Here is a 14493-nt window from a genome sequence, read left to right as displayed (position 1 = left end):
ATCTACAACGAGTTAACATGTCAAAATAGTCAAATGGTCTATGAATCAATGGTATATATTATATAATACTTATTAAATATTAATACTTGATACATAAATACATTTAGTATAAAATAATTTTTTTATTAATAATATAAACGGGTTGGCGGGTCAACCCGTTTATTTTTTGAGAAACTCATATATGACCCGTTTAATAAACGGGTTAGCGGGTTTGTAGTGGTGTTGATTATGATGGCATGTGCGGAATTAGGAAAGATCTAGTGATTCATCATACAAATTCAAGAACACAAGGAGTAAATAAATCTTTGTAAGCTCTTATTAGATCTAGAAAGAATATACAAAATGGGTTTGTACAAGTTTTTCTCTCTAGTCTAACACTCCAAATGGATTCACTTACATAATGGGAGTCACTCACTTCCTATTTATAGGAAAGACTCAACTCATTTACACATACAAAGAGGAAAGCCTAAAACACTACATCCAAGCATGACTTTGCACCCTAACATTCTCCCCCTCAAAGTTAGGATTAGATGTCCGGCTTCAATCTCCAACGAGCTAGCGCGATCAAGACCAAACTCCCTCTCGAAGTAACACCGGTCTTCAAATCCGCAAATGAATATTCGACAATCTGAGAAGCTTCGAATAACCATCATTCTCCCCCTTTTTATAATAAAAAAATGATTATAAAACTCACTAAGGATGAGAAGCGCCCGAGGAATAGTCTTCACGATACTCCCCCTTGATGTGTACCAAAAATGAATCACCAAAAATCTTGCACGGAAAAACAATCACGAAAAACCCACAAAAAATTTCCAATTTATGAAAATTTTTTACTTTTTGGGTGAAAGTTGCAAGATTTTTCAAAAACCGGGTAGAAATTGTCACTCTCTGAAACTTGCAGGGACCCGTTGCGCCAAAAACAATCAAATATGCGAAACTCTAGCCCATTTGTGAAACCGGGCATAAAGCGTAAATTCGCACAAACTGCAGGGACCAGAACTGAAAATTCTGCAATTTCTCAGCTTATATTACCCATATGCGAAGTTACGAAACTGCAGGTACTCATTTTGAAAATTTCTGCATTTTCTTCAAACTTGCGAAACTGGGCTGATTTTGCCATTTCGTGAAAATATAAGGGGCCAAATTCGAAACTATTTGTTTTCTTCCCCAATTCACGTTTTACAGTGAAATACTTCGCACGTTCCAGTCAAATTCTTCGCATATTAAGCGTCAACTTCCCAAATCACTTGCAAAAACAAATGCGAATGAACAACTTCCGCATACTGAAACATGAATGCGAACAAAACACTTTGACCTTCAAAACCCAATCATCCAATTTTAGATGCGAAGCCTAATCAATACAACCTCAAATGCGAACTCAATTGAGACCCAAATGCGAATATTCTTGGCCTTCAAACCAGTTAACCAAATGCGAAATCATGTTTGAAGAATCAACAATCGACATCAAAATTTCTTTTGGTTCCAGTCAACTATCGAACCAATAGCATATCAAAATCATTCAATTCTTCAAATGTTGACTCCAAAATCTTTCCAGTTCATTCCAAAACTATCACAGATCCATCGACTCCAAATTAATCTTTAATCGTTCAACCCTTCGATTTCATAGCCTTTGAAACACAGAAATCGACATACAAACCATGATTCGAACCTCAAGGCTCCATCTTCCAAATAAAACGTGTTCGACATCAAGCCTTTTTATCCAAATAGCCATTTGATTTTCAAATCATGTTCAAGAAGCAAACATGAACGAACTCACTGTGTTCGACATTAAGAACACAATCCCAATCACTTTCAAAATTAAACCCAAATTTAACTTGATTTCGACATCTTCATCCCAAATACAACCTGTATTAACAAATTTCGGCCTCTAATTCATCGATTCATCTCTTAAATCTCGACTTTGACTTTTTCACAGTTTGACTTTTCGAAGTCAACAATCAACAAACAAGAAATTGATGATTCAAACAACAAATTTTGGATCAAAACATGATTATCCGACTGTTCTTCATCACATTCATGTGTTCTTTGTACAAGTTCATCAAAATCAAGAACCAATTTGACAATTACTTCACTTGAACTTGTAAAAAATCGATTTCAATATATTCCAAATCATATGAAATCGAGACTCGTTTTTAGATTAGCATTCAACATCGATCAGAAAAAAAATGAGAAAACGAGATTAAGAACTCAATAACAATTGATTATGAAGATGATGAATCGATGGTACAAGTACGAGATGTGTGTTGTAAGAACGAGATCAGCAACAAGGTTATTGAATTAACTACTTCAACCGACTGGGCTCACACAATTGTAATGGATTAAACACATTTTGGGCTGAAAGATTGATGAACAATATGATCGCGATTTGGGCTCACGATGAGGATCAAATGAATTTTGGATCAATGAACAGTAGACGCAAATTTGATTTTGTTTTTAGTTAGAATTGATCTTAAAAAAAATTATTGGATCATCAATGGGGTTAAAACGGATTAGATCCAACGAAGCAAGTCGATCAAAAATGAAAAACGAAAAATATGAATCGAAATCATGGACGTTTTGGAATCCATTTAAGAATTTGAGATACTTTTTTGACGAATCGAGTTCCGTTTTCAACGAACGAATCAAATTTGGAAGATCTTGGTTCTTTTGTCGGAATGAGAAAATCTCCAAATCGAACATTGTACCACCCACCATGCGAGATGTATAACTCGTTCTTCGTGTACTTTATGTTCTTCAACGATCCAAGAACATCTTCAAAGAACCACTAACACTTTTGGGTTTTGACTTCAAATTCAATACAACATTTGGAGATTGTTGCTTTGGAACCCAAATTTGCTTCACGAATTTCGGCTTCACAACATTTGACGATTTTTGTGAGTAAACCCGCTTGTTTTTGCGATTGATCTTCTTCTTCTTTTTCTTTCTCATCTTTTTGCATCTTGAAGACTTGATCTCATGAACAAACCCACTTTCCACAACATCAACTTTGTGAATTTGAATCAAATCTTTTGGAGTTTGATATTTGTGATTTTCTTGCATCACCGGCTTCCGATAAGGAATCATTCCTTCAAACGAATCACAAGAACACAAAATATCATCGGTTTGAACTCCAATCAAACAAAAAACTTTTTCAACTTGAAAATCAACTTGAACTCCTTTTTCTTGAACATCATCATCATCAAGAACACCATCCCAAGCTTCACGACAATCTGCATAATATTCAAGCTTATTGCTTCCATATTTGCATTCAGCACGAGAAATTCCTTTTATGACTTCTCCATCTCTTCTATTTCTTCGTCTCTTTTGATATGTTGTAACCAAACGATAAAACAAATGTTTGGTTCGAAAAATTGGACAACTAATTAATTCTCCAACTTCATTCTTTTCTCCATTTATAACAATATCATATTCACTTTTCAATCCAACAGTTAAGCTATAAAGAAGATATTCAAATGAGCATTCACTTTGAACATCTTCACTATGTATCATCCATTTCTCCATAATTGCTTCTTTTCTTTCGAATCAAATGATATGAACTTGGGTTTTCTAGAGAGAGAAAGTGTAAATCAAGGAGATCTCTAGAGAGAGAAAGTGAAACAAACAAGTATTCTAAAGAGAGAAAATCGAATTATGGATCAAATCAAGGAAAAATTCGATTTCTAGAACACAAAACACTCTCAAAACACGAAGATCCAAGATCATAAAATGAATCACCAAATCAAGAAAGCCATCAAGGATCAATTCTTGATCAAATCAAGAACACCCGCTCTGATACCAATTGTAGTGGTGTTGATTATGATGGCATGTGCGGAATTAGGAAAGATCTAGTGATTCATCATACAAATTCAAGAACACAAGGAGTAAATAAATCTTTGTAAGCTCTTATTAGATCTAGAAAGAATATACAAAATAGGTTTGTACAAGTTTCTCTCTCTAGTCTAACACTCTAAATGGATTCACTTACATAATGGGAGTCACTCACTTCCTATTTATAGGAAAGACTCAACCCATTTACACATACAAAGAGGAAAGCCTAAAACACTACATCCAAGCATGACTTTGCACCCTAACAGGGTTGGCGGGTTGACGGGTTGAACAACTCTACCCAAACCCATTTATTTCGTGTCGTGTCATGGGTCATGTCGCGGGTCGTGTCGAGAATTGTCAGCCCTAGAGACGATCACCAATCGACCAGGATCTTCCACCACCTCTCCCTCTGTCGCCTCAAGAAAATATCGCTCTTCTCAATATAGGGGACAACCGAACGACCGGTGACACAACGGATGACCATTGACCCCAACTGCCATAAGGTGATTTGAATGAAACATTAGTTTTTTTAATATCGGGTATCACTTAAATATTTTGGGAGACAACAAATCGATACGTCGGCATCCGTTCTTCATTTTTTATCGAACCCAAAATCCTTCTTCCTCCAAGAAGTAAGTTCTTCACTCCAATTTGTAGTTGAATTTTGTTTATTTTTGTTGATTCTGTCCAGAACAAAAGAAAAAAAAAAGAAAAAGGAAAAAATAGCATAACATACGATCGAATTTGATTCAATAGGTGATGTTGTTATTTCCAACAAGGCTCTCATAAAACAAGATGTATCCATGGTTAGTGTTGCTTGCATACTCCTAAGCCGAACTAAATGAAGTTTGAACTGCTGAATCATCAATCATCTCCACATTCTCATCATCAAAGAAGTGCCGGTGGTTGTGGCTTTTCACCAGACTCGCATAATGCCCATGGTTGGGCCCACTGCCAACATGGACCATCACCACGAATAGAGATTACTCACAGTCAGCATCTTCCATGGTGTTTGTTAGCTTCAGCTCAAGGGGAAACACAACACGGTATGACAACTTCTTGTACCTTCCCAGCTGCTCCATGTATTGAAACGTTTCAAATGTATCACTAGAATATGCAGTTGTTTCTTGATCTTCATCCTCTTTTGTGCTTCCTGCAAACTATGGGCCCCCACAAAACATTTTTACACTTCATAAAAATGAAAACCATTATCACAAAAATAAAATATTGTTGAGAAAGAAAGTAGAGAAACCTGCAGCAGTTATCACATAAAAACTTATCCTCAACATTTAAGGTCTCAGTGGAACTGAAATTCTTTAGGCAACTTGTAATGGAACTGTTTTGCTCAATATCAAGGCTCAGATCTAAGAATATTTCATCTCTTGCAGTTACAGTCTCACATCTTAAACACTTTGTTTCATTTGTCAGTATACCCTGAAATTCAAAAAATAGGACAACCTCATCATATAATACCACATCATAATTTCACTAATTTTATTTATGCTTTACTGATAGGGTTTTATGCAGAAGAGTCACATTACTTTGGGAAAATCACAAAGTATTTCATTTCCTATAAAAATAAAATAAAAAATGACTTTTTTGTTAATTTGGGCAAAATGTTAAATAATCGAGACTTTTCTGTCCAAAAAAAATGTAGGACCTGAAAGTTTTTATGATAAACTAGGATAATAGCTTTCATTGGCGATGCTATAATATGATCTATTAATGATTAGTAGAGTTGTTGAATAAACCTGAAAGTTTTTGTGAACCCATGTAACCAAGGGCTCCTTACTTAGACCATTAGCCTGAGGCATATGTATACCATTGGCAATCTTTTCAGGAGGTAATGATGATGCTTTTGATATTGTTTTCTGGGAGGTTAAATGTTTTAGAGATATTGTCGTGTGATTGAATTTCTCATTTGTCTGTGAGGGGGAAAGGATGAGTGTAATAACCTTATGTTAGTTAACAGATATCAGTAAAGGAATCTACATTTGGACTCTAAGTTGTTTAACAACATACACATCTAAAAGACTAAAGTGACCTCCATATTGTCCTTGAATTGATTTACCATGAATGCATGTTTGATCACTTGAATCCAAAAAAAGATTTTTTTTAAAAAAATCAAACTGAAATTGTACAATTTAATAAAAGAGAATTTCTAATGGGTAAAAAAATTATATTATTGCCACTTATGACTTAAAATGTAAGTACAACACACATTTCTAATGTTATTACCCTGAACAGATTTACCATCAATGCATGTTTGATCATTTGAATCCAAAAACTAATTTAAAAAAAATAAACGAATGAAAATATGGTGTAATTATAGAGTACAAATCCCCCCCCCCCTTTTTAAAAAAAGTCAAGAAAAGTAGTTTGCTTGTATGTTTCTATGAGTATAGGCAAGAAAACAAAAAAAAAATGAAAATTTGTTGTAATAAAAACCATTATAACCCCACCCTGTGCCATAAACTTATTTGAGTTGGTGGTCATCGGAAATACCATTTGATTTTATCACAAATGGCCGCTATAACCGGTGCTGTCAAGAAATAGCAACGTACTCTCAGTATTAAATTTTAAAATAAACGAAAATGGAGAATGCAGGGGCAATTTAGGTATACTGGTATTTTTTTTTATTTAATCTTATTTTTCCTGTTATTAAAGAACAACGAACATTAGCCTAACTTTTAAACTTACATTAGGTTGACATGAATTAAAGGGGAAACAAAAGGGTCAAAATGACAATATTGAACAAAAAAATATATATTGTTTTAATTGTTTCATATCAATGTACTTTTGTTTTTTATGTTTAAGTCGGCAAATTACGAAAAAGTATTTTTGAATCAAATCAAGGTCATTTTGACTCCAAATTTCTTCAACTTAACAGTTTAGGAAGTATAATGCCAAAATGGAATGTATTTAAAAAAAATAAACTTTCTATGACCTCAATATTAAAATTTTAAAGTAAACATAAATGGAAGTTGCAAGGGCAATTTAGGTATATTGGTCTGCTGTTTTAATTTTATTGTATTTTTCCTGTTATTTAAGAACAATGAATATTAGCCAAACTTTTAAGCTACAATGAATATTAGCTAAACTTTTAAACTGTATATTTGGTTGACATGACAAAAAAGGAAAAAAGATGGTCAAAATGACAATTTTGAACAAAAAATAATTTGTTTTAAGTGGGTAAATTACGAAGAAAAAAAAAGTAAAAATGACCAAATTGGACAAAAAGGTCATTTTGAGTAAAAAATGTCATTTTGACTCCGAATTTCTTCCACTTAGCGGTTTAGGAAGTATAATGCTAATATGAGACTTATTTAAAAATATCAAACTTTCTGCTTGTGGTCTCATTTTGTGATTACAGGTGATCTAAACTAAAGTAGAATAATGAATAATTTATTTTTATATAAATGTCTAAAAATATAGCATTCTATTTTTAAAAAAATGCTACCCTTAGCTGTGAACTTATCCAATTCACCTGGTGTTATTTTTTAACATCTATTTTGCAACTGCTTTTAATAATTGTTTTCATTTTTTTAGTTTTTTTTTACATGTATTCATAGAAACATAAAAACACCAAAGTACCTTGCTTCATTGTTATTTTTTTAAAAGGGGCAAATTTCGATCAGATGCAATTATGTATTTCTCATGCATGGAGTGTTTATGTAATTTTGTATTTGTCATACCAATTGTATGAAATGTGTGTATGTGTTGTAAATAAAATGAGAATATGGTCATTGTTATTATAAAGTATAAAATTTCCCTTTTTAAAAAAATAAAATCATGAAATCGTACTTTGTTGTTTATATGTTTCTATGAGTAAAGGTAAAAAAATGAAAATTTGTCATTATAAAATTTTAAAGTAAACAGAAGTGGAGAATGCAGGGACAATTTGGGTATATTGGTGTATTATTTTATTTTATCATATTTTTCCTGTTATTAAAGAACAAACATTAACAAAGCATTTAAACTATACATTGAGTTGACATGAAGAAATGATCAAAATGACAATTTTGAAAAAAAATATTTTTTATTTTAATTGTTTCGTATAAATGTAAAGCTATTTTTTATGTTTAAGTGGGCAAATTACTTAAAAAAACCCATTAAAAATGATCAAATTTGACAAAATGGTATTTTTGAGTCAAAATAAGGTCATTTTGACTCGGAATTTCTTTAACCTATTAGTTTAAGAAGTATAAGGCTAAAATGAGACCTATTAAAAGAAAATAAAATTTGTGCTTATGACCTCAATATTAAAGTTTTAAGGTAAACACAATTGGAGGTTGCAGGGGCAATTTTGGTTAATAATGTAATTAGTTAGTAAATTTTATGTAATTTAAGAAAAATGAAAAATACCATAATTGCCAAATGAAAAAAGATAAATGAAAATAATAAGAAAAAACCGCTTTAGAAGATTGCAAATGACAAAAACATTCATACTTATTAGGGTAGATTCTTTATCACATATTGTAATGGGTTTCATCATATTTTCAAAACCATGAACTTTACTTTCTTTAGTTGTTAAATAACAAACAAATATTTTTTTGTTATATTTTTTTCATAAAATTAATAGTTAGTTAATGTAACTTATTTTGCTTTGATAAACATTTAGATAGAAAAGAATAATTTAATAATATATATAATGTATTTTTGTCATTTTATATTTATATTTAAAAGGGTAAAAAATATTTGTCAAACATAATGGATGTTTTAAAGTTGTTTTACTCTAATAACGTATAATATACATAAGTTATGAATATTGTTTTTCCTTTTCAACTGTGGTTTCTACGAGTTTAAATTTATTATAAGTCGTTTCATACAAATAATATGTTGCATTATATAAACTCACGACTTTTATAAAATATGTGGATTTACATGTGTAATTAAATAGTTACAAATTACAAAGTTATTAAAAAATACAATACTACAATTCATAAGTTTTTCTAAATTAATGATATATTATTTTATTATATAAACAATTTTTTAATTCTATTTAAAATTATTACCCTTGGGTTCCACAGGTTTTAACCTAGTGTGTGTATATATATATATATATATATATATATATATATATATATATATATATATATATAAAGCAACTTAAGGAATAGTATAGTAATATAGTTTAATCAATTTGGGTTTTGCCACACTTCTTTAGCAATTTTGACAGTTTTGGTCGCTCTTTAATTTTTTCAAATTTTTGCCACAAAAGTTTCAATATTTTGCCACTTTTGGTAATATGTGCGGTATGCTCTGGGGAACTCACTAACCATTAGCTTACAGTTTGTGGATTTGTTTTAGGTACATCTGAGCCCAAGGGCAAGGGCAAGGCTTGATGGCGTGGCATGCACTCTCATTCGAGCGTTTTATGGGACACACTGATATTTTGAAATAAAGTTGTAATTGATATGGTTTTTAAAACAATTGTAACTGGTTTTTTTGAATGATGGAATCGTGTTTTGGATAATTAAAAATGAAAATTTAGGTCGTTACAAGTTGGTATCAGAGCCTTGGTTTGAGGGATTCGGGCACACTCTCGGGTGTGTCGGGACTCAAACTAAGGAAATGGTAAAATTGTTTTCAAAGATAAAATGAAAAGTTTTTAAAGAAAGGAAAAGATGAGAGTGCAACGCGCGTGATCAGTCGGGCCAAGTAAGTAGTTCCCCAATATGTTAGCCATGTTATACTGATATTTGAGCTTTGATGATTGTATGGAACTTGCTATGTGTATACTTTTAAAACTGTATACGGTCGAGAGCTTATAGCCTTAGAATGATTGATTTGACCTTATTTCCTGTTCCTTATTTGGTTGTGGTCCTAGGGTAGAATCTATTATTCGAAAGTCTATTTGATCCTTTTTCTGTGTATAACTTGCATGCATAAAGGCAAGCTGTTATGACCGGTATGATTGATGTAAGTAGGCCAAATCTTAGGACAGCCTAGGATTTGAGATATGCGATAGTCTGCAGGATATGGTTTATTTTGGGACGAAGTGGAGTTGTCAGGTAGAGCCTTGGGGAAAGGTACAGGTAGGTGCATAAGGTAGTATTGGGACCGTACTACTGAAAGCACAGGACCTGTACCCAAACCAATGCTAGACCTGTGAGCTCTAAGGAGGACTGGTGTGGGAAGATCCCTGTTATGGACATCTTGATCATTATGTTTTATGGTATTGCAGTTCAATATGGTGGCGATACGACATTGAGCTGGTGGATCAGGATCAGGATCTGGATCTGGGTCGGGCGATGGTACCGAGCCCATCGATGAGAGGTTGTGTGAGCTCATCGCAACTGAGGTTACGAGGGGCATTCTTGACGCTACCCCAGTTATCTTTAGGATGGTCAAGGAGGGTATGATGGAGATTATGAAGGAGAGGCTTAGGGGATTTAGAGCCGATATTGTTGCGGGCCAAGTCGGGGCTCGAACTCACTCGTTCTGGGAGTTCAAGGCGTGCGGAGCGCCAAAGTTTTTCGTGGTCAGTGACCCTATTGTTAGCCGACATTGGATGGTGGATATCAAGAATGCCCAACGCACGAGTTCTAGCTCGGACGCAGCAAAGGTGGGTTTTGCTTCTTGTATGCTGAGAAATAAAGCCCGAGATTGGTGGGGCGAGGTTACTAGCCAGGTAGGAGGAGCCGGTATGGCTGAGATGACATGGATCGAGTTTGTTAGGTGGTTTGATTTGGAGTTTGCACCACTAATTGAGGTACAACGACTTATGAGGGAGTTTCATGACCTTCAGCAGACCACCAAGACTGTGGCGGAGATCACCAACAAGTTTCAGGAACGAGCATTATTGATTCCATAGTATGCTACCGATGAGGACATGCGGAGGACGAGGTATCATTCCATGTTGAGGGATGATATCTGGGAGTTTGTGAGTTTCATAGGGTGCAAAACCCTTAATAAGATGGTTGAGAAGGCCCGTGAGCGGGAGATGGAGTTGGAATTCCGCAGCAAGCGGAAGCCTGAGCAGGTTCAGACAGCAGTGGGTCATGCTAAAAAGCCTAAGACCTCGGATTCATCGAGTAAGGGCCAGTAGGGCCGTGGCCGGTGTGCCAAGTGTGGGAGATCTCATGGTGGAGTTTGTCGGGGGACAGTTCTGACATGTTATACATGTAATCAGCAGGGCCATGTGAGCAGAGATTGCCCCAAAAACGGCTTGATTTGTTTCCAGTGCAACAAATTGGCCATAAAAGGCCGATTGTCCGAGGTTGCAGGGACGGGGAGGAGCGGTGGTGGCACCTGCGTCTACCACATTGAGGATTACTGATGGTCGCCCTGCTAAGGCGGATGCTCCGGTGGTGAAGAGCTGTGTGTTTCAGTTGACCACCGAGGAGGCTCGAGCAGAGCCAAACGTCGTGGCTGGTATGTACTTACTTACCTGCTCTTTATTTATTTATTTGCATTGCTTATGTGTATATCATGCTTATGTATAGGGACCTTTTTGGTCAATGGTATGTATGCTCATGTTTTGTTCGATTCAGGAGCTACCCGATCGTTCGTGTCTCTTGCGCTTAGCAGGAAGTTTCGGGACGCGCTGGGAACCTTGGATTCCCCGCTCGAGGTGGAGATTGCAGATGAACATACAGTGAGTGCTACGAGGATGTATCGGGACTGTGTCCTGAATGTTTTTGGAGACAGGTTTCGTGTCGATCTAGTTTCGATACCGTTGCGGGGACTAAAGGTGATTGTCGGGATGGACTGGTTGGGGGCCAACGGGACCATGATTGATTATGAGCGCCATTTAGTGAGGTTCGAAACCCAAGTGGGGGAGAACTATTTATACAGGGTGAGAGTGTAACACCCATAAAATTCATATCAAATTTAAACTTTCAAAAACATGTAAAATACCAATAGTTATTACGAAAGGTTTTCAAAATAGTTTCACATCATAGCTCCCATAAATCATAATCATAAATCGAGGGAAGTGTACGATCACGCCTTTGCCTTCCTGCGGTCATCCGCCGAACTTGAAACAATAATCGATAAGTGTAAGCTTGAAAGCTTAGTGAGTTACCCCCAAAATACCAACCTCATATAACCATAACATATTATACAACAAACATAGAACAACCATGTATCTAGAGTCTACAGAGTGACTGGTCCGCCCACATAGAGCCTTCAGTCCACTTGGTCCACTCTCTGAGTCTTTAGTATGACTGGACCGCCCGCATCGGGCCTTCAGTCTATCTGGCCCACTCTCCGAGCCTCGACACGTCTGGACCGCCCTCGTGGGGACTTCAGCCTATCCGGACCGCTTGTCGGGCCTTCGGCCTGACTATGTACCCTTCTGGGTCTGCAGTCTATCTGGTCCGCCCTGGGTATGTTGGCCTACAGCATGAAGCAGGACCCGCCTCAACCCAACCCCCATACCAATCAATCATGTGCACATAACAAATAATCATATAACAGTCCATATATAAACAAACCGATCTAACAGAACATATAGCATAACAACATCCTAACCAGGATACCGACCTAAACCAGGTCACTAAACATAGCATCATCCTATATACCAGGATACCGACCTAAACCGGGTCACTCAACACAATACCGCCCTAACTACCAGGACGCAGATCTAAAAGATCAATAAACATAGCAAGCAAATACCAATACACAATCCGAGAAAGGGTTGGCCTTGGTACCTTAGACCCTGTCGATATAGTAAGGATAACTCACCTCAAAATGCCGATCTGAAGAGATGAGATCAAAACTCCCGACCACCGCTACGAACACCACCGCCTAAAACTTCATTGAAACCATAACCATCAGAGCCCAAGTTACCAAAATACCCTTTGAAGTCAAACTAGTCAACTCTTGGTCAAAGTCACAGTCCTGGTCAAAGTCAACCTTCCTGGTTGACCCTACTCGCCGAGTTAACCTAGGGACTCATTGAGTTCATGAACTCAGAAACCCCACAATTTGCGACTTGACTCGCCGAGTCACCCCATGACTCGTCGAGCCCTTCAATCCGAGTCCTAGCCTGTCCAACTCACTGAGTCCACTCAACTCTCTAATCTGCATTATAACCAGATGGGTTAGGGTTTGTGACCCAACTCGTCGAGTCCAATAACAGACTCGCCAAGTCTACTAAGCCATCCCTATTCAAACAATTTCAGACCATCTCACTGCTTCCAACTCATAGATCTGGACTCTTAGGGCTAGTTTCACATGTAAAGTTTCCAACTTTACGTGCATGTAAGGCAATATAGGCTCAACACAAGCTAGAAAGAAGGTTCAAGACAAGAATGCTCTCAAATGAGCAAAAAGGCTGCTACTTTATTCCTCCATGGACCAAGATAAGTCTAGATCTGAAGTTGCAACCCCAGATCTAGTCCCAAAACCCAAAATGGATTCCAAACATGCTAAAAAGCCCCAAATCCTCATCCATGAAAAGATCTAGAAGGGTAAAGCTCAAGGTAACGACTTGTTACCTCATAAATATGCCCAATATGAAGTAGATTCTAGATCTACACGAGTTCCTTGATGCTAGCCTCTTGATCTACAAGTTTCCTTCACTAGAATCACCTTCCAAAGCTCAAAAACTCTCACCAATGGCTCACACTCAATTTTAGGGTTTACTGACTCTCAAGGGTATAAGGAGGCTGAGGGGAGGACACATGATCATTTAAATAAGGTGCAAACCCTAAGATTTAGGGTTTTCTCTTCCCAGCACTGACTCGTCGAGTCTAGCCACCGACTTGGCGAGTTAGGTCACGTATCACGTGCCCAACATACGTTCCGACTCGACGAGTTAAAGCTCCAACTCGCCGAGTCTACTTTTCCATTTACACATTACACCCCTGAACTCTTGCTTCCAAACTTGGGATGTTACAGAGAGGGCCTCGTAGGGGCCAACTATCTGTTCAGCTGCGAGGGGAAGGAGATTTCTGCAACATGGATGTATGGGATTTATGGCTTATATCTCAGATATGAGGGTTGAGACCACGACGTATGTGGGCAGTGTGCCGGTTGTACAGGAGTTTCGGGATGTCTTTTCCAAATAATTACTAGGAGTGCCTCCGGAGAGGTAGGAGGAGTTTCAAATTGATTTAATGTCGGATGCCGCTCCGATAGTGAAGGAACCATACCGGTTGGCACCGCCCGAGATGCAAGAGTTATCTAAGCAGCTTCAGGAGCTGCTAGATCGAGGGTTCATCCGTCCGAGCAGTTCCCCGTGGGGAGCACCGATCATGTTCATGAAAAAGAAGGATGGATCACACAGGATGTACATTGATTACCGAGATATGAACAAAATAACAGTGAAGAACCGTTATCCGTTGTCAAGGATCAATGATTTGTTCGATCAGTTTCAGGGTACGTCTTGTTTTCCAAGATTGATCTTCGATCGGGGTACCATCAGATGAGGATTCGGGATGAGGACATACCGAAGACAACTTTCAAGACTCAGTATGGGCACTACGAGTTTGTGGTGATGTCGTTTGGGCTCACCAATGCCACAATAGTGTTCATGGATCTCATGAACAGGGTATGTAGACCAATGTTGGATCGATCGGTTATCGTTTTTATTGATGATATTCTGGTCTACTCTAAGACCAAGGAGCAGCACGAACATCATCTGAGGGAGGTATTGGAGACCCTGAGGGCAGAGAGGTTGTATGCCAAGTTCTCCAAGTGTGATTTTTGGTTGCG

The 14493-nt window shown here is 36.9% G+C and overlaps 1 long non-coding RNA gene across 1 annotated transcript; it reads left to right on the top strand.

Annotated features, from left to right (window-relative positions):
* Positions 1 to 3901: 3901 nt before the first annotated feature.
* On the top strand, positions 3902 to 4965 carry LOC111902357 (uncharacterized). The gene is made up of 2 exons (XR_002853755.3): positions 3902 to 4460; positions 4585 to 4965. It is a non-coding gene; the product is annotated as an uncharacterized LOC111902357 (long non-coding RNA).
* The last annotated feature ends 9528 nt before the right edge of the window (positions 4966 to 14493 follow it).

This window comes from Lactuca sativa, chromosome 5 (assembly GCF_002870075.4).
Source record: "Lactuca sativa cultivar Salinas chromosome 5, Lsat_Salinas_v11, whole genome shotgun sequence".
In the NCBI taxonomy this organism is placed as follows: Eukaryota; Viridiplantae; Streptophyta; class Magnoliopsida; order Asterales; family Asteraceae; genus Lactuca; species Lactuca sativa.
Note: the sequence above shows the minus strand (reverse complement) of the source record. Positions and strands in the feature narration are given on the sequence as shown.